Raw genomic sequence first — 21108 nt, forward strand, 5'->3', positions numbered from 1 at the left:
AATACAAGAAAAAAACAAACAACCCCATCAAAAAGTGGGCAAAGGATATGAACAGACATTTCTCAAAAGAAGACATTCATACAGCCAACAGACACATGAAAAAATGCTCATCATCACTCGCCATCAGAGAAATGCAAATCAAAACCACAATGAGATACCATCTCACACCAGTTAGAATGGCAATCATTAAAAAATCAGGAAACAACAGGTGCTGGAGAGGATGTGGAGAAATAGGAACACTTTTACACTGTTGGTGGGACTGTAAACTAGTTCAACCATTATGGAAAACAGTGTGGCGATTCCTCAAGGATCTAGAACTAGAAATACCATTTGACCCAGCCATGTCATTACTGGGTATGTACCCAAAGGATTATAAATCATGCTGCTATAAAGACACATGCACACGTATGTTTATTGCAGCACTATTCACAATAGCAAAGACTTGGAATCAACCCGAATGTCCATCAGTGACAGACTGGATTAAGAAAATGTGGCACATATACCCCATGGAATACTATGCAGCCGTAAAAAAAAGATGAGTTCATATCCTTTCTAGGGACATGGATGCAGCTGGAAACCATCATTCTCAGCAAACTATCGCAAGAACAGAAAACCGAACACCACACGTTCTCAGTCATAGGTGGGAATTGAACAATGAGATCACTTGGACACAGGAAGGGGAACATCACACACTGGGTTCTATTGTGGGGAGGGGGGCGGGAGGAGGGATAGCATTCGGAGATATACCTAATGTAAATGACGACTTAATGGGTGCAGCACACCAACATGGCACATGTATACATATTTAACAAACCTGCACGTTGTGCACATGTACCCTAGAACTTAAAGTATAAAAAAAAAAAAAAAAAAAACCAGCAGCCTTGGGGCTCACAAGTCTGTCCACTCGTCCCAGGAGGACAGCAAGTCAGCAGTGGGGGTGGCATCAGAGCTGTGGTGGGCAATGGGGCCCAGAGTGCTGTCCCTGCTCTCCTGGTGCTAAATCCACTCATCAAATCCACTGGTGTCTTCACCCCACCTTCCCCGTGCCGCTTCCCATGTCACCTTCCCCGTGGCCGCTTCCCACGCCACCTTCCCCGTGGCCGCTTCCCATGTCACCCGGTGCTGCACAGCACTGTGCTTCCGGGTGGCTCTCCAGCAAGGAGCTCCTGGTGACCATTATAGGCAGAGCTGGTTGCTGTCTTTCGGGCCCTAGTCCCCTCCATCCCCTCTCCTTCCCATCCCCACACAGTGGGAGCAACACCTTCACCTAGAGTGCACTACTGGGGCTAGAATTCTCCTTTGTAGGCTGTCGGGTGGCCCCCTGGGCAGGGCCAGCCCAGAGGCCACGCTGCCTGCTGGAGTGGGGAGGAGAGAGGCCAGGCTGTCCAGGACAAACAGAAGATGCCCACAGCTCTCCCTAAGGAAGCCACCGGAGCCTGCTCACTGCCAACCCCCCATCCCCCATTCCAGCCCACACTCCCCTTCAGGACTCCAGCGAGAATGTACTTCCCCAACAGTGTGCGGCCCTTAAGCTCCGGCCTGATAATTCAACCATGTTGGTGTTTGCCAAAGAAAAGTGGAAGCACATGGAGGCCATGTGTAGGAGCCCCAGGTCCCCAACCCCTGGGAAGTGGGAAAGTTCAGAAATGCATGAAGTCAAAGGCAGGTGACCTTGGAAATTGGCAACATTTTCTGTCTCAGGAGTCAAGGACATGTGATGTCCTCTAAACATCTGACCCCTGTGACCCCACGAAATTAACCCTTTTGTCACTCAAACATCCAAAAGGGTGTTAGCTAGCAAGGTGTTTTTCAAACTGCAGGTCTCAGCAATTTCATGGACTGCAAAACGAATTTCCTGGGGCATGATCTCACCATTAGAAAATGTATAACTAAATTGAAAATATCGGTATGTAGCACACATTGTAACTATCAATTTGTGGGACTTTTGTTTCACCTATTCGTGAAAAACATATGGGCCACATAGAAGTGGCTGGGAGCACTGCTTCCCAAACTGTAATGAGTACGTGAATCACAGAGCATCTTGTTACAAAGCAGATTCTGGTTCAAGGATGGGAGTTGGGGCCTGAGACTCAGTATTCCTAACAAGCTCCCAGGTGAGGCTGCTGCTGCCAGTCAGAGAACTACACTTGAAATAGCCAAGATGTAGTAAACCTTGCCCGTCTCCCCTATCGATTATTCAGATACTCTTGCTCTGGCCAGAGGGTTAGAAATGGGTGGAGTCCCCAGGCCAACCTTCTGGCCAGCTGGTCAGCTATCTGGTGGAGTGGCGGCTCCTCCTATGGCCCACGCAGGGCCCAGGGCAGAGCTCAGAACCAGGCATGATCTCCACAGGTTATTATGATTGGTGGACGCTGGGGCCACCACCTCCACACTGGACTCTCAGGGCCAGGTGTGTGACATAATAGCACCTGTTTACAGTCCTGCAACACCCAGCATGGAGCTCAGGCACATCTGCCAGGTCTGAACAAGTTGGAGGTGGTTTCTGATATCTAGGCTGCCTGACCTCAACAGCCCTTCAGCTGCTGCCATGCAGGTGAGGACACCGGGGCCTTGGGGGCTGAGTGGAGGAATGACGTACTGGGAGCCACTCAGGCGTCTATGGGTAGAAACAGGCTGTAATGCAGGATCCAAGCCCTCAGGTCCCTCAACAGCCTGCCCTCTCCAGGGACCCCTGCTGAGAGTCACCTCCCTTCCCCTAGTGACTCCTAACCTCTGTGGACTCCAAGCGCAGTTCTGGGTTACAATCATAAATATCAGGCAGTTAGTGACATGACAGATATTCCCAAATAACAGAGGACACCCAAATCATCCCATTGTCCTCATGCCCTCCTGAGCCCCCACCCTGTGCAGAACCCTGGACCAAGCCCTATGGTCTCATCAGAACTTCACAGAAACAGAGCGGGAGCTTGGCCCTTACTCCTCTGTCCCTAAGAGCAGCCTCCGTGAGTCACTGAGGAGCTGGACCAGTTTTCATGGGGCAGGTAGGGCACAGTTGGCCGGAAGGCAAAGGAGATGCCATGGATTCTTTTCTGCTCAGCAGGCCTGCAGGGCTGGCACCCAGAATGCGGGCTGAGAATGGAGGCCCTGGGAAGGGAGGAAGGCAGAGCAGCCCGCAGGGGTGAGGAGGGCACAGGCCTCAGTCCCCCGGGGGTGCCTTGTTAGATTCCTGGCTCCCGATGAGCACTTCCTCTTGGAGGAAGAACACTGAAACAGCATCCAGGTGGGCAGGTAGGCCCAGCCCAACAGCCAGGAGGGCATCCAGGTGGGCTCTGTGAGCTGCAGGTCCTGCCTTGTCCCTGGATGCCCCTGTTTCCAGGTCGGCCCTCAAGGCCCACAGAAGCCTCCACTGGGCTCCGGCACTGACCACCCGCCTGCTCCCTTGGCACCAAACCCAGGCTGCCTGGTGACACCTTCTCCTCCTCCTCTGCGCTGCTACCCAACTCTTGCCCTGCTCTTGAATTTTTTTATAGGTTTTTGCCTGGTATTGATAAGACTGCACGATCCTTGAGGGCCCTGCTCAATCCTACACCTGCTTCCATTGCAGGCCCAGAATGGGTAGATGGGCCTGTGGCTCCCCAAGGCCTCCCACACCCTCCCCAGCACCACCCTTCCCTCAGAGTGAGCCTCCTCAGCTCTTCCGCCTACTGCCAATGGGCCTGGGCTTTACTCCAGCCCCACTCCCAGCTTCTAGAATGTGAAAGCCAATGGCTGCTGGGAGTTGACTTGCTCCAGTACCCCCACACTCTCAAGGTCACCCAGTCCCAGAACTAGGACTCCAACCTCTTCCCACAACATTCAACAGTCTCCTCGAGACAACTCTTCCCAACTAAGACATACTGAGCACCTGCTGTATACCACACCTTAGAGGCACCAGGGACAGGGAAGTCATAGCTGAAACAAACCAAAACTGTGCAGGGCCATGGGACAGCCAGACAGCCACATCCCTGGCTGGAGTCAGGTGGCTTCCTCACTGCCTCCACTCATAAAACAAGGTGACATCATGCTTATGGGTCCCGACTCTGGGTTCCAGTGCTGGCTAAATCACCTTTTCGCTGCGTGGTGTTGGGTTGACTCTGGGCCTGCTTCCTCACGTTGAAAGTAGACTGATGGTGAAAGTGCCACCTCATGAGGTGCTGTGAGAATCATGTGAAAGAATGAATGAGGAAAAGTGCTCAACACAGCTAGGCATACATCAAGCACGCAATTATCACTCGACTTCACAACTGCTATACCTTACTCTGTCTTCTGCATTCTCTCCCACCTCTGCCTCTCCAAATCACCACCTTTCCCTCAAGGCCCACTTCTGGGCACACCTCCTCCATGAAGCCCTCCTTGACTACTCTGGATATCAATGGCCACTGCTGTCTCTGAACCCCAGTTCTCTGCAGACCTCACCACTCCCTAATGCCTCCCAACTCTGAATACCCTGAGTCCTCCTTGGGCCTCAGTCTGGCCCTCTCCTGTATTCCAATCCCTGGGTTGACCTGTTTTGCCAACCTGCAGGAACTCACAGAGATCTGTTCTCTCTTCTGTGGACTCAGAAGGTAGATGCGTGGGCCCCACCACCAGCTGTCAAAAGCTTCTGGGTTTATTGGCCAAGAGTGAAAAGTAACTTGGAGCATGCTAGGAAGGGAGACCAACAGTGCCCTGCTCTGAACCTAGTGATGTATCTACAAGCACCTGAGGTTAGGGTCAGAAAGGGCATCCAAGTGTGATGGCAGCAGTGCTCCAGGCCTTCCTTCTCAGGCAGTGCTATCTCTGGCATCTCTCTTGCGGTTTCCAGGGTCCCCAGTCAGCTTTCTCCCTCTTCGCAACAGCTTCCTGAACTACAGCCCAACTGGAGCAGGGACAGTACTGAGCTGTTTCCAGAGCCTGGTGGGGGTGTCCATAGCCCACAACAGGCTGTGGCCTTGCAGGCCTGTCCAGGTGGTCTTGTGCCATGGCTGCAAGGCAGAACTGGCTCACGTTTGAGAACAGTATTCCTTTCTCTCTACTCATCCTCAAGGACAGCTCAAGCCCACCTCTTAGATGCCACCTTGACTGGCCCAGGTCACAGAGACCCCTCAGAACGCTCATAGCAGTCACTCACTGGGCCCTTGGGCTTCTGCCTGCCCCACCCCCCACCCCGCCACTTTGCATGACTGCTTTGTCCTGCAAGAAGCACAGCTACAAAGCAGAGATTGCTACCGCCTGTGCTGGGGCCATGTCTGGACCATGGTGTGTTCTAGTTAGCCAGTTAGATATTTTAAAAATATTTGAGCTAACGTTTATAAATCAAAATATTTCACATAAAAAGCCACAATTCTGACTTTTCTTGAAAAACTGGATGATCAAGCAACACTGGTCCGCCTTCTTGCACTGTAACCATCAGCTAGAGCTAAGAAGTACTGTCCCCTTCAGACCAGGCACTCAACCCCAGTTCTCTGCAGACCCCCACACTCTCTAATGCCTCCCCACTGCTCACAGCCATCACTCTCACCTGGCTCCCTCACTCACACATGTTACCTGCCTGGCCCCTATAAGGCATCTGAGTTTGAGAGCCCCCTGCAAAAGAGCAACTAACTGGAAGGGTCTATGCCTACAAAAATGAGGGCGTCCCTCTAAGAACTTGGAAATAAATCAGGACAAAGGATTGCCCTTGAGAGTTACACCATGAAATAATACATGATAGTCCAGGTCCAAAACAGAAATATGCTAGGTCATTGCAAAGAGAAAGAAAAAAAGGCTCCAGACCAGCAGTACTCAACCATAACCTGGCTGAAGATAGCCACAGCTATTACAGGAAGATGGTGTCACTCAACAGAAACTGGGCTGTGCTGGAAGCAAGGAAAACACCAACCACAGAAGGCACTGCACACCCAAGCTCCGCCTAGGGACAGGGTGCCCCTGCTCAGTGTCTCAAGAGAGGAAAGGAGAGCCCAGGGATGTCCCACTGCTCCTGTAATGGCCCCACCATCCTCCTGCTCAGCCTTAATGTGAGCTGAGTGGCTGCCTCCTTCCCCAGCTAAACTACGAGCTCCTAGAGGCTGAGGACCTGTCTGCTCCTTTCCTTGGACCCTGGGAGTCTGAGCTGACCTCACCATAGACATTCAGTTCCTCTTTGACAGTTTCATAATGGAGTCCCAGAAAGTAGAAAATGGTCAGCAGCAGATAACAAATGCTCTGCCCACCTTGGTATTAGCAGATGGACAGCGGCTGGCTGCTGATGGGCAGAGATGGGTGGCACATTACAAGTGGACCCAGCACACACAGCTTGGGTAGCAGAGGGCAGACCCCTCTTCTGCCAAAGAGCCCTCATGTGTCCCGCACAATGCCTGAAGCATGCTGGACAGCAACCACAGGAATCTCAGACTTGACACGGTGCCCAGCACTCTCACAGCTCTCCCTGAATTCTCTGTGAACCACACGAAGGCAAAGAAATGGGCAGCAAAAGCCCAGGGTCCCTGATTCCTGGGGTGGCCTCCAGGCCCAGAAACAACACAGCACATCTGCCTCTGCCTTTGGTTGGAGGACCCGAGGGAGGGAAACTCCTGCTCAAAGGCAGCTGCCCTTTGACCTTTCCTAAAGCAGGAAAGCAAACCATTCCCCACAGATCGTTGGTTTCCAAACTGTTTTCCTCTAATACCATACTTGTTTTTCAGAAGAAATCATGACTCCCCCCAAATATATAAAAGGTAATAAATACTTGTGTTTATTGAGAATTTAGTATGTGCCAGCCCCTGTGCTAAATGCTTGTCATGTATTAATTTAATCCTCAAGACCATCCTGTAATGTAGGCATTATTTCTGTCCCCCTTGTACAAATTAGGAAACTGAGGACACGAAGGGTTGCTCAAGGTCACCTGACTAGGAAGAGGCCGGCTCAGAACTGAAACCTGGACAGAATGGCTGCAAGACATGGATACTCTGACCAAAGACAGTGAGGTTTCCAGAGCTCCACTCCCTCAATGTGCCAGCCCTTGCCCAACATTCCCCCATAAGCTGCTAGACCCCGTGATCACTCCTGGAGTGGGCCTTGGAACCTGCTCCAGATCAAGCCTTTTGGTCCCGCCCAGGGTGCCAGCAGTTATGAACCCTCCAGGGAGTCTGAAGTCATTTAGGGAGGTCTTGGAGGGTGGCACTGGGCCTCATGCCCCTGGAGTCTGCACAGCTCAGCACTGTCCTTCCTGTCAGTCAGCCCTTAATAACCCTGCGGCTGCAGTTAAGCAGCGCAGGCATCACCATCCCCTGTTACAGATGGGGACCCTGGAACAGTAGGCCAGTGGCCCAGTGACAGGGCAGGATGATGACCCAGGCATCTGACTCCAATGCTGAGCATTTGTCCTGGACTAGCAATATCTCAGATTCCCACTGCCTTGTGGCATGAGCCAATGAGTCACTGAACGTTCCCACCAGGTTGAGCTGAGATAGGGTAGGAGCTCTGAGGAAGGGGGAAAGAGACGGATGAGACAGCTGCAGTCCTTTTGAGCTGCAAAGGCTTCTTCTGGTGAGAGGTATGAGAAAGCCAAGCTCTGCAGGCCACACATATTTGCGAGCCATGTCCACTACCGTGTAGAACATAAAGCCCAATTACAGAGGTCTCCCACAACAGATGGCCAAGCCAGAGACAAGAGCTCTTGGCCAAGGCCACATAGAAGGTTCAGGTATGGTTTCCTGGGGTTGGTTTCCCCAATTACTTCTCTCTGGGACATGATCAAGTAATTGGGAAAACAGGCAGCCAGAAAAATCTAAGTTCCAGTTAATTCCATCAGGAAGCCACTCTAGTGTGCATGCTTGAGAACAGGGACCATTTTGTCTTTCCCATCGTTGTATTTCCAGGACCTGGTATGAAGTGGGCAATGAACAGAGGCCGGAAGGGAGGACTGCGGGCTCCCTCCAAGAGGCCCATGGTGGGACTCTGTGACCTAAGAGCTCCTCCCACAAGCTAGTCTGGGACAGACACAGTGAGGAAGGACTCCCAGGTTCAGCCAGCTGCCTTGCAGCAGAGAGCCCACAGGGGGCAGATCCTGATGGCTGTTCTAATTAGTCCATCAGAGTCACTGGTCTCTACTTCCCATTATTCCTGTGGTTAATTTCACCCACTAGAGCATGGTAGCAGCAGATAACCTCTTTACACACACACAGCAGGAGAAGTCTGTAGCCAGATACAACTGCAGGGAGCAGGCTGAGTGGTTAACTGGCAGATAATTAACTGAGAAATCCCCCACAGCCCTCTGCAAACTCGACTGAGACATGGAGAAGGAGGGAATATAAGGCCAGAAAGGAGCCTCCCATAGCCTCAACTGTCACTGGATTTCACCCAGAATCCTAGAAGTTTAGAAGTAAAAAGACCTTACAAAGTATCGAGTCAAGTGTCGGAGAGGATGTGGAGCAACTGGAGCTCTCAAACACTTCTCATGGGAATGTAAGATGATGCAGCTGCTGTGGAAAAACCATATGGAATGGTTTGCAATTTCTCAAACCATTAAACATAAGCCTTATGATCCAACAATTCCACTCCCACGTATATACCTGAGAAAAATGAAAACATATATCTACATAAAAACTTGCACACAAATGTTTTTAATACCATTATTGATAATAGCCAAAAGGTAAAAGCTACACAAACATCCATCAACTGATGACTGGATAATAAATATGAACTACACATGCAATGGAATATTACTCAGCCATTAGAAGGAATAAAGTACTGATCCATGCTACTACATGGATGAACCTTGAAAATACGAAGCTAAAAGAAAGAAGCCAGTCACAAAAGATCACATATTATAAGATTTCATTAATATGAAATGTCCAGAATAGACACATCTAGAGAGACAAAAAGTAGACTGATATTTGCTTAGCACTGAGGCAGGAAGGAGACAGGGAGACAAGGGGGTGATAGTTAAAGACATTTTTTAGAGGCGATGAAGGTGGTCAAGGTCACACATATCTATAATTACACTGAAAACCATTTAATTGTATACTTTAAATGTGTAAATTGTAAAATATATAAATTGAATCTGAATAAATCTGTTAAAAAAGTAATGTACATGGGTTGGCCCCATGATTATTGACTTGGGTTGGAATCTCTGGCTTAGTAGCTTGGAGGCCTCTCCAAAAAAAAAAACCATAGTTGTTAGAATCATCTAGGACCAAATGAATAAAAGAACGTCAATAAAAAGCCTAAAAAAAATCACTGAGTCGGCCGGGTGCAGTGGCTCACGTCTGTAATCCCAGTACTTTGGGAGGCTGAGGTGGGCAGATTGCCTGAGCTCAGGAGTTTGACACCAGCTTGGGCAACATGGTGAAACCCCATCTCTACTAAAATACAAAAAATTAGCCAGGCATGGCAGCATGTGCCTGTAATCTCAGCTACTCGAGAGGCTGAGGCAAGAGAATTTCTTGAATCCGGGAGGCGGAGGTTGCGATGAGCTGAGATTGCGCCACTGCTCTCCAGCCTGGGCGACAGTGAGACTCTATCTCAGAAAAAAAAAAAAAAAAGAATCACTGAGTCTAGGCTCCCACTGAATCTGGAGAACTTGTTTAAAGCTTCCTGGAAGGGTATCTGTTGCCTCACCAAAGATGAGGATGCATCTCATGGCGCAGCTCCAACCAGCCAGCCAGCCAGCCACCCATCTATATCCATTTATCCACCCATTCACCCATCCACCCATCCACCCAGCAATCCACCCACCTACCCGCCATCCATCCATCCATCCACCCACCCGCCCAACCACCACACCATCCATCCATTTGTCTATCTACCCAGTGGCCATCCATCCCACCCATCTATCCATTCCATCCACCCATTAATCCATCTATCCATCCATCCATCATCCATCCATCCATCCACCCACCCACCATCTGCCATCCATTAATCCATCCATTCACTCACCATCCATCCATATCATATCATCACTCATCTAGCCATCCGTCCATCAATCCACCCATTCACATTCCATCCATCCATCCATTTCATCCACCCATCTAGCCATCCATTCATCATCCACACATTCACTATCCATCCATCCCATTCATCCACCCATCTAAGCCATCCACTATCAATCCACCATTCACGTATCCATCCATCCATCCATCCATCCATCCATCCATCCACCCACCCACCCATCCATCCATCCATTCATCCATCCATCAATCGACCCACCCACCCATTCATCCATCTGTCTATCCACCCACCTATCCACCCACCCATCTATCCATCCATCCATCCATCCATCCATCCATCCATCCATCCATCCACTTATCTAGCCATCCATTCATCCATCCATTCACCCACCCACCCATCTAGCCATCCATCCATCTATCCACCCATTCTTATCCATCCATCCATCCATCCATCCATTCATCCACCCATTCATCCACCCACCCACCCATCCACCCATTCATCCACCCATCCATTCATCCATCCACCCACATGTCCATTTAAAAAGCACTAACTCAAGCTTGGTGTTGAATGTTAGGGACACAACACGAAGGGCAAAGAAGCAATCATGCATTTATGACATCAAGGGTCAAGTGCTACAGAGGCCCAGAGAAGCAGCACCAACACAGGAGAGAAACACCAAAATGTTATTTTTGATCTGCTTGCTCCAATTGACAGAAAAATGAAAACACAACTATTGGACATTAGAACTAGAAGAGGCCTTAGAAAGCAAAGTCATCAATTGTAAGGCTCACCATTATTTTATGAACCACAAAGAAAATATGCTATCAATTAAGCTATGTCATATCATATCTTCAATTAAGCTATGTCATATCACATCATGCCTTCATGATAGTATTGCCTGTAGACAAATTGTTCACGCAGGCCTCAACTGGCTCTGGGACTGTTTCATCTTTTCTGAGTCAATTTCTGGTAATTTCTTTCACCTTTGGTGGCATTGTTTGGCATGTATGAGACTGACAATTCTTACTGTTTTACAGGAAAGTATGAGATTGCAGTCTTTCCTCTAACAATATTTGCTTTTCTAATATTCAATTGGTGCCCCACTGCTCTGTCTTCTGGCCCTTCTGCTAATAAATCATGGTGAGACTTTTAATGATGTTCATACTCAATACGTAGATAATCAACAACGAACTCCTTTAACTGAGGATGTGACACTATGAACAGCAGGCCCATGTTCACACAGGCTCAGGCCATGATGACCATGTCCTGCCTGTCATCTGGAAACAGCAAAGGTGCCATGCCAGCGATAGTAAGATGCACCTTGATTTAAGAAACATTAAGATGTGAAATGAACATGCCTCCTAGCATCAATGAAACAAGCAAGCCAATTCCTCATACTATAGGTGAGGAAACATACTCACAGAGCTGTAATATGACACAACCCAAATCCCAGAGCCTGGACTAAAATCCTTGCTTTCTGAGATTCGTGCCAATGTCTTTTCTTTCTACTCCCTCGGGCTGCCTCCAGGAGACTGCCATCCCTAAGTTTGTCTTCCATTTTCTTGCTTCGAAACAAGTGTTTTAGAGCATACAAGACAGAGAGTTGAACATACCAGTATATGCAGTCTTGGTCCAAAAAGCTGGTGAGGGTGGGTGATGGGGGCCCTTATCTCAATGCCATCTCAGAACCCCGCTTCAATGTGTGAGTAGGCAAAGAAAGACCATTAGTTTATAGCTGCTGTGAGACCACATTTCCACTCCCCACAGGCTGGTCCCCAGGCTATCATTCAATAATATTGTGCCATGTTTGCAGATGAGGCCAGTCAGGTGTTTTCTCAGACTCACATAACTCTCCCTAGGGGAGGGACCCTCAGGGAGACAGCTTCCCTATCAGATCACCTATGAGAAAGTCTGGCAACACCCTTGCCAAACCCAGTGTTAAAAATCATTATTCCTGTTGCACACGCACAGAATATACAGAGATCAGAAGGCTGCTAAATTGATTCTCAGTGTCTAAACATGATGCTCACATCCAGGCAGTACATCTGTCTCACAGAGCAGTGGATCAAGGTGGGAGAAAACACATTTTTCTTTTGGGAGCCTGGAATTGCAGGGCTGGACCCTTGAAATTAATGCAGATTAACAGGATCAGGTCCTCTTTGCTTCTACAAAAGCTCTTTTTTCTTTTCCTATAGCTGGATAAAGAACGGGCCTAACCCCTTAGTGGTGAAGGCAGATCTCAGTTCAACTGAGCTGAGATACCCTCCTCTGTAGGCCAGACCAAAGACTGAAAGGACCATCCTCCAAATTGGAAACATGTCTACCCAACACATAGGAGAGCAGTGGCCTATGGAAACACGGTGTCTACGTGGCTGAGGCAGCAAGGAGGCGCCTCTCAGATTTTGACGAGCTTAACATTCTCACCATGGACATGCCAGTGTAAAATGTCACCAATACAAGACAGGCTGCACTGGGATTGATGTAGCAGGAGACCACTCAGGGCCGGCTGGGAATATTGCAGCGAAAGGGAAGAACTGGTTTGGCTGCAAAAGATAATGAAGAATTTATCTATCTCATCCAGCACTATTCAAGAGAGGGGATGGACGGACTGCCAGGAAAAACCCCAGCATTCCAGTCTGATTTATAGTGACAAGCCAAGAACAGAGCTAGGGAACTGAGATGTCAGAGCTCAAAAGAAGTATCCCTTCAGCTCACCCAGTAGCCTTTGCTCTGGCTCTGTCCTTGGCTCAAAGCGCAACAAATGCCTGTCACTTCCTCAGTGTCTGCCAGGCACCGTGCTAGAGCCTGGGATACCAAGGTGAATGAGAGATGGGCTGTACCCAAAGACATCCCCAGAGTGGCAAGGAGAAGACAGAGAATGAAGTGACAAGGGCACCATAGGAAATCCTGCCCAGAGCCACATCTGCTTGCTCCAATTGACAGAAAAGTGAAAACACAACAAGTACAAAGGTGCTCATGGGGAGCAACACGAATGGAACAGATACAGACACAGGCTTCGGAGCTCATCCGTCTCCGCCACATGACCTTCAGGAAGTTCCTGAACTCTCAGAGCCTCAGTCTCCCCAATGCCAAGTCACCCATGTTACTTCCCGTGTCAGCCCCAGCTACCCACTCCAGGAGCTCCCTAGAAGCAAGCAATGATGGGACACATCTATTGCATGCCTGGGGGACTGGGGGCAGACTCTGCACACACTCAGGTTTGATTGCTTTTAGTGCTCTCAACCCCATGGTGTGCACACTATTAGTCTCTCCAACTGACAGGGAGGAATCAGAGGCATGGAGATGATTAGACACATTGGTTGGCAGCTGGGTGAGCTGTCCTTTCTCACCTCACGTACTCAAAGTGGATTGGCCACTTGGAGGGTGTCACAGGTGGGAAAGCTTTGAGGACACTGGCTGGCTCAGGGAAGCCCCATGACAGGCCAAGTGAGGCTGGGTCATGGTACCCTCTGTTAGGGTGCATCACATCACACTGGGGGCCGTGTTCATTTACGCAAGACACAGGGGTCGCCTTTTCGCCTCCTAACTCCAGCACCTGGTACCCGCCCTGTCCCTAGAGAAGATCTCCTTCTAATCTTCTGGGTCCTGTGAGCACAGCCAGGTGCCTGTGGACATGGGCAGTGCAGAGGCCAGCTGAGCAGGAAGGTGCTGGCATGAGGGGGACAGTCTGGTGGGCACTAAGACGTCCCCACACTCAGCTATAGACATGGCTTGCTAGCTTACTCAGCCCTCAGGAATTATTTACAAAGGGCTGTAATAACCTGGGATTGCTCATGGCACCATGATATGTAGGAAAGAAAACACAATTTTTAATATACCCTGGAATCTCAACTACATGAGAATACATAGAAATAGGACTGTAAACTACAAATATCCAAAGACATCTCTCAGAGGTGGTATTAGGACTAATTTTTCTCCTTTTGCCGTTTCTATATTTTCTTTTCATCCCCCCAAAATGAGATTTTTGCATTTTTAAGAACAAGAAAAAAAACTTTTAAGAGAAAAAATGTAAAGGTTGGCTGTTGACCCCCCTGGCTACACTGGTTCCGAGGGGTCTGTGTCCTTCCAGATCCGGCCACATGCTGGACATACGGAGGGCACACCTATCACTGTGAGGTCCCGGCCACACCTCGGGCCAATAGAACCATCTGCTCAGACTCCTCCAGCAAAACTGCTTTACAATTCGCCAGGCCTTTCCAACACCCATGAGCTGATTGGCAGAGAGGAGATTTTCTGCTCTGTTGAAGCTCTCAGGCCCCAGTGGGGTGGGCAGTCCTCCCATGCAGAGAGGCCTAAAGTCTTCAGGTCAGCAGTGGCAGCATCCTATCCATTGATCACTCCGTGCACCACCATTGAATCTGGAATCTTCTCCACTCGTATAGGGGCAAGGGTGAGAAAGAGTCTTGCTGGGATTGTCTCCTGCCCTTCCCCCAGGAAAGACGCTGGGGTTGGAGGTGGAGACTAATCACGGTATCTCTGTTCTGGGGTTCTTGCAAGGAAGATAGTCCCCATAAAGTGCTTTTGGCCCATGCTGAACACTTCACTACATTCAACAAATGCTGTTGTCCTTATCAGTGCTATCATCCTCATTCTTGTCCTGTGTGTTGTTATAGAACCCTCTCTGTTGACCACAATGGTAAGTATAGGAGCCTGCCTGCCCACACCACTATGCTGTTTCACCGTTTCATGGCCCTCCGAGCAGCAGATCTTTCTGGCTGGCAAATACCAAAGGGTTCCCAAGTTCTGACCTTAAATTTTAAATCCACAGAGGTGACACCTGCCATGAACTTATTGCTGGCTCCCCTTAACCTTAGCAAGCCCTGCTGCATATATTCCGAGTCTGTGTATTGCTGGAGGCAGGACAGGCTTCACGCACTTCTGAGCATCCTTGGAAGATGCTACCTTGGCCTCAGAGCTGAGAGGTGCCTGATACACCTTCTCTCATTGCTAATGACAGCACACTTCCAACTTCCCTCAGGCTGAACCTCTAAAGCCTGAAATATGAATGAGCAGAAGTTCACAGGCTAAGTTAGGTGGTTTTGATTGTTCACTTGTGACTCATAAAGCAACAATGGTTCAGGGGATGCCTGTGATGTTCCTTAGGTTGTCAAGTAGGAAAAATCTGGAGCCCTGGTAAGACCATCAGAGCTTCCCCAACTCCCCAATACCCTCAACTGGGATTTCCCTCCCCACCCAGGCCACCTACCCACTGTTTCAGAGTCTGGAGCTTACTGCAGGCCCACTGGAAGTTTAAAGGTTTGGCTGCAGGGTGCCGCAGCCCGAAGATGAGCTGGAAAGGCTGAAAGAGCAATGGAATAGAGGGTGATAGAGGCTCCATCCTGGGCCCCGCTGCAGGTAGAGATCTGTCCCCTGCACTGGCCACTGGGTCTCCTAATCTGAAACAGCCAAGTTCTCAGGCTGGAGAAGAGAACATCCAGCACTGGCCCTCCTCCAGACAAGGGGGCTGGAGCTGCATGCCAGCACACGGGCTGCTCCCTCAGCCCATTCTGCCCAGACAACTGCTATCCACCTGTGTTAGGCCATTCTCACATTGCTATAAAGGTATACCTTAGGCTGGGTAATTTATAAAGAAAAAAGGCTTCATTGGTTCATGGTTCTGCAGGCTATACAAGCATGGCACCAGCATCTGCTTGGCTGCTGGGGAGGCTTCAGGGAGCTTTCATTCATGGCAGAAGGCAAAGTGGAAGCAGGCATGTCACATGGCCAAGGCAGGAGTAAGGTGGGGGGGGGTGGGGGAAGGAGTGCCACACACTTTTAAACCAGGTCTCATGTGAACTCAGGGAGAGAGTTCGCTTATCACGGGGGATGGCACCAAGCCATTCATGAAGGATCCATCCCCATGATCCAAACACCTCGCACCAGGCCTCACCTCCAACACTGGAGACCATATTTCAACATGAGATTGAGAGGGGACACATGTTTAAGACGTATCACTACCTTTCAAGTCCCAGCCTGCATGCCTTCCTTCCCAGGGCTGGCTTTCTGGTGAGTGTCAGCTGACTGGTCATCTATCCAGTCACAGGTCTGTCTCCCATTGGAGGCTGTGGATCCCTTAACTCTATGTCTTCCTCCTTTTCCTGCTGCCTCATGCAAAAGGTAGACAGTCAGCAAATCAACGATAAATGAATGAGGCAGTGAACGAAGAGGCCAGTTGATGTTACACTTCTTCATTCACTGTTCTATCCTGTGTTGCACTAGAACTTCATCCTCCAACCTTTGCCCCTTACTCCACCCACTCAGCTCCCCCAGGAGATCAGGAACTTGGCGCAGGGACCACATGATGCAGTGGAGGCAGAAGACCTGGCTTTATACCTTCAGGTTGAGGAGCCATAAGAACAACAGTCACTGCTAGTTGAATCTGGAATATCCATTCTCTCCTTCTTCCTTGTTAACAGAATCCTTGTAACACTGGGGGAGAAAATATACCTAGAGAAAAACTGCATTTCCCAGCCTCCCTCACAGATGGGCGTGGCCAATGAGGTGTAAAGGGAAGTTATTGAACCCTTTAAAGGAACTGATTCCAGCCAGACGCGGTGGCTCACACCTATAATCCCAGCACTTTGGGAGTCCGAGGTGGGCGGATCACAAGGTCAGGAGATCAAGACCATCCTGGCTAACACGGTGAAACCCCATCTCTACTAAAATACAAAAAATTAGCTGGGTGTGGTAGCACACACCTGTTGTCCCAGCTACTCAGGAGGCTGAGGCAGCAGAATCGTTTGAACCTGGGAGGCGGAGGTTGTAGTGAGCCAAGATCGCAACACTGCATTCCAGCCTGGGTAACAGAGCAAGACTCCGTCTCAAAAGGGGGGCGGGAAAAAAGCAAAGAAAAAGGGACTGATTCCATTGTCACCTGCCTTTTGCCCTTCCCACTTGCTCTTTCTTGTCTGGATTGCAGATATGATGAATGGAGCTCTAGCAACTCTCTTGGACCATGAGACAACTTTGAGGATAGCAGTCAACTATTATGTAGGGCAAAGCAGAAAGACAGAAAGAGCTTGGGCCCCTATGATCACAGAGCCCTCACACAAGGCCTGAGCTGCCTGCCTATAGACGTAAGAAAGAAATAAAGGAGTATGTTGTTTAAACCTCTGTTCTTTGGATTTTCTGTTTTATATCACCATGGTAAGCAGCTTTTTAAGATGGTCTTGAATGATCCTTGCCTCCTCCCATTCATGATCTCTGTACTCTCCTCCCTTGACAGTAGGCTGAACCTAGTGACTTGCTTCTAACAAACAGAATTCGACAGAAGTGATAGGATACCACTTCTGTGATTCAGTTACAAAAGACTGTCTGACTGTCACCTTGCTGACACTATTGCCTCCTCAGCTTGCACGATTTGATGAAGCAGTTGCCATGCTGGAGAGGAACTGTGGACAACTCAGTCCAACAGCCTGCAAGGAACTGAATCCTGTCACCACCCACACACATGAGCTTGGAAGTGGCTCTTCCCGCAGTTGAATATTGCCTCAGCTGACACCTTGATTGCAGCCTTGGAGAGATCCCAGAGCAAGGGAGTCAGCTAAACCAAGCTCCAATTCTTCACCAGCATAAACCATGAGATAATAAATGTATGCAGTTTAAGGCTGGGCATGGGGCTCATGCCCATAACCACAGCACTTTGGGAGACCAGTGTGGGAGGTTCGCTTGAGTCCAGGAGTTTGAGACCAGCATGGGCAACATACAGAGACCCCATCCCTACAAAAAATAAAACATTAGCAGGGTGTGGTGGTGTGCACCTCTGGTCCCAGCCATTTGGGAGGCTGAGGCAGGAGGATTACTTGAGACTGGGAGGTTGAAGCCGCAGTGAGCTGTGATCACACCACTGCACTCCAGCTTGGGCGGTAGACTGAGACCCTGTCTCTAAAAAAAAAAAAAAAAAAAATTAAAAAGTAAATGTATGTAGCTTCAGCTAAGTTTTGGGGTAATTTGAGGGGTAATTTGTTACATAGCAACAGTCAGCACAACCACCAATCCTAATCCTAATTGACCTGGAAGTGAGGCGCTGCCACTCTCCCCTTTGGTCTCAGTCCCCTCCTCTGGATAAGAGGCTGGGCTGGGTGAGCTCTAAGATGCCCGCCACCTTTAAAATCCTAGAATCCTATGACTTACCCAAGGACAGGCCACAAGAAGCCCAGGTCCCCTGACCCCACCCCTTGGGTGGCCCGGCTCGGGGGCCCATTTCCTCATGCCTGCTTAGTGCTCATTCTTTTGTTCACTGTGACTTGATGCTTCGAGACAGGGAAGGGAAGCAAGATGTCGAGATGACCAATGCCTGGCACTGGAGACTCAGCACCACACAGCCCACGGCCACCTCCCTCTTGGCAGACTGGAGGCCTTCAGGGCCCAGCGAGCCCTGGCAGCAACTCTTGCTGTTCGTCAAGACAAGGGCCTTAGCGCTCTCAGCCTGGCCCCAGGGACTTGCAGCACGTGCTCAGGGCATGCTGCGGCCTGAGTGAGTGCACCTGGTGAGGAGGAAGCCCAAGCGGGGCAGTCCTCATTCCTTGGATACTTCTAGTCTTCTCGATCTGTCAGAAATAAACCGCTGTGGGGAGCTCAGATTGGGCCAGCTTCAGGATGGGTGCAGGAGGGGAACAGTTATCTGCTGTGGGTGCATGGTTTTCTGGCCCCTTGCTTTTTGCCAACAAGGTCACAGCGTGCACCTAATGTTTCCAAGTGAGGAGGGAAGGGGCAGAGGCTGGGATGGAAGGACGGTTGGAAAGTGGTAGCCGGAGAATGTGTGAGGACTCATTCCAGAAATCCCCAGGCTGCCCTAAATGCCAGGCCCCACAAACAGCTCAGTCTTCAGCCTCTGGGCCTCTGCCGGCTACTCCATAGCCACTAGGCCAGCTGACAGACCTGCTACGTGGCAGTCAAGAGCATAGATCCATGTTTCAACAACTGTGGGACCTGGGGCAAGCAGGACAGACTATATAATTTGCAAGGCCTAGTGGGGGAAAAAATTTAAAAAAAGGGTTTTTGCTCAAAATAAAAGTTTCAAAACAGAGACAGTGGAGTATTAGCCAAACGTGAACCCTTCTGAGTATGGGACCCCATGCGTCTGCGTGGGGTGCAGGCCCAGGAAGCCAGCCCGTGAACAAGGCATCCCCCAGGACCCGCCTGAAGAGGGTAGGTCAGATTGCAGCCATAGTTCTCCACGACACCAAAGAAACCGTCTGCTGCACATTGCAGGAGTGGGGGAAGTGGGCAGATATAAGTGGGGGCTTGTGTCCATAGGAGGGACCTGTGGCACAGGAGAGGTAAAAATTCACCTCTTTGGTCCATGTCATCCGGTTGATAGGAAACAGTCCTCTAAGAAATTGTTCAGGAGCCTCTATCACACAGCGCATAACTAAATGCCAGATATTCTGAAAGAAAAGGATCTGAATGGGTTCCCAGCATCACTGGGCCTGGCCCTAACCCCACCTGAGGCAGAGGTACACCCTCACCTTGGCTTGCTCACCTGATCCAGTCACTTTCATCTATAGGCCTCATTACTATACCTATAGATAAGAATAATATCTTTAAAAAACCTCCCAAAGTTTAAAAATATAACAATCAGCTTTAAAATACCAAAGAATTCTAATTACATATTATTAATAGCAATAATGATGACAATAATCAGGACAATTTTGCTTTAATTCAACCAAGTCCTTCAAATGCACTACAAACTTGCCCTTTTCTGCAAAGTCTTAAGAATCCCAGCGTAGGTGCTGACACCCCTGCTCTCTGTCTTGGGTGCGTTCCCCAGCTGAGGGCCTCCCAGGCATTTCTGCCAATTGTACACTGACCAGAAGGAATCCCCGCCCGAGCTTCCTCCTGCACCCTGAATGCTGCCACACTCCCACCAGACACACAGCCCCTGAGGATGCCCAGGATGAGAGGAACAGGAGAAAACTTCACAGGCATCCTCTAAAAATGTGCCAGCTCATCTGAAGGCAGGACATGGGCTGTGGATACCAGCCCAGCTGTGGTTCCCCTGCTTCTGGGCCTCCCAGATCCCCGCTGCCTCCATTCCCTAATCTGCAGCAGCCAGCCCCTCCGGAACAAGAGGAAGCCCCCCACCACATTTTGCAGTGATTCCCTTTGTTCCTCTTTCCCTGGGGCCCAAGGAGCTAAAGGACGCCTGTGAACGGCAGGCAGGCTTGGATTCTTCTTGGCTGATGAGAGCGATTAGTCCCCACCACTCCCTGCTAATTGCTATCCTCAGCACTGCCAGGCAGAGGCCTGCACACAGTCTCCAACTGTTAACAATGACAAAAGTTGCATGTCATGGCAATGACAGTGGCCGGGGCAGCCTCGCGCTGGTTATTAATCTACTCACTGCACTTGAGTGGTTGCCCACGCATGGCTTCTCCAATGAGGCCAAGCCTTAGCAGCCACTCCTTGCCCACATGGGAATGGAAGGCCAGGGAGAGCTATTTTCTTTTTCTTTTCTTTTTTTTTTTTCCTTTCCTTTTCTTTTTTTTTTAATTTTTTAATTTTTTTGTGAGACAGGGTTTTGCTCTTGTTCCCCAAGCTGGAGTGCAATGGCACAATCTCAGCTTACCACAACCTCTGCCTCCTGGATTCAAGCGATTCTCCAGCCTCAGCCTCCTGAGCAGCTGGGATTACAGGTATGCGCCACCACACCCAGCTAATTTTGTATTTTTTAGTAGAGACGGGGTTTCTCCACGTTGGTCTGACTGGTCTCGAACTCCCGACTTCAGGTGATCTGCCCACCTCAGCCTCCCAAAGTGCTGGGATTGCAGGTGTGAGCCACCGCACCTGGCTGTGAGAGCTATTTTCAAACCAACCCAGGAAGTTGGGCTGTCTCGACAGCTGGAGAACTTTACAATAATTTATTAACTGGTATCTAGGTTAATTGGGTCAAGGGTGAGAACTGCTCCTAAAACCCACAGATAATACTGGGGTGTTTCAGCAGAAAAAGCACAGCACTGACCAGGCATGGTGGTTCACACCTGTAATCCCAGCACTTTTGGAAGCAGAGGCAGGAGGATCACTTGCAGCCAGGAACTTGAGACCAGCTGGGGCAGCAAAGTGAGATCCCATCTCTACAAAAACAAGTTTTTAAAACAGTTGGGCATGGTGGGTGCATGCCTGCAGTACCAGCTACTTAGGAGGCTGAGGTGGGAGGATTGCTTGAGCCCAGGAGTT

The 21108-nt window shown here is 49.7% G+C and overlaps 1 protein-coding gene across 7 annotated transcripts in view; it reads right to left on the reverse strand.

Moving 5' to 3' along the window:
- CTIF (cap binding complex dependent translation initiation factor) overlaps positions 1-21108 on the reverse strand; it is a 334077-nt gene that overhangs the window by 259517 nt on the left and 53452 nt on the right. Inside the window, exon 1 of one of the 7 annotated variants that reach the window (XM_017862285.1) lies at positions 4067-4087. The exons of the other annotated variants lie outside the window; for them this stretch is intronic. The gene's annotated coding sequence lies outside the window, so the exon portion shown is untranslated. Of the gene's footprint in view, positions 1-4066; positions 4088-21108 lie in introns of those variants that run through there. 7 annotated transcript variants of the gene reach the window in all.

The sequence above is a fragment of the Rhinopithecus bieti genome, unplaced genomic scaffold (genome assembly GCF_001698545.2).
Source record: "Rhinopithecus bieti isolate Rb0 unplaced genomic scaffold, ASM169854v2 scaffold_57691, whole genome shotgun sequence".
NCBI classification, from domain to species: Eukaryota; Metazoa; Chordata; class Mammalia; order Primates; family Cercopithecidae; genus Rhinopithecus; species Rhinopithecus bieti.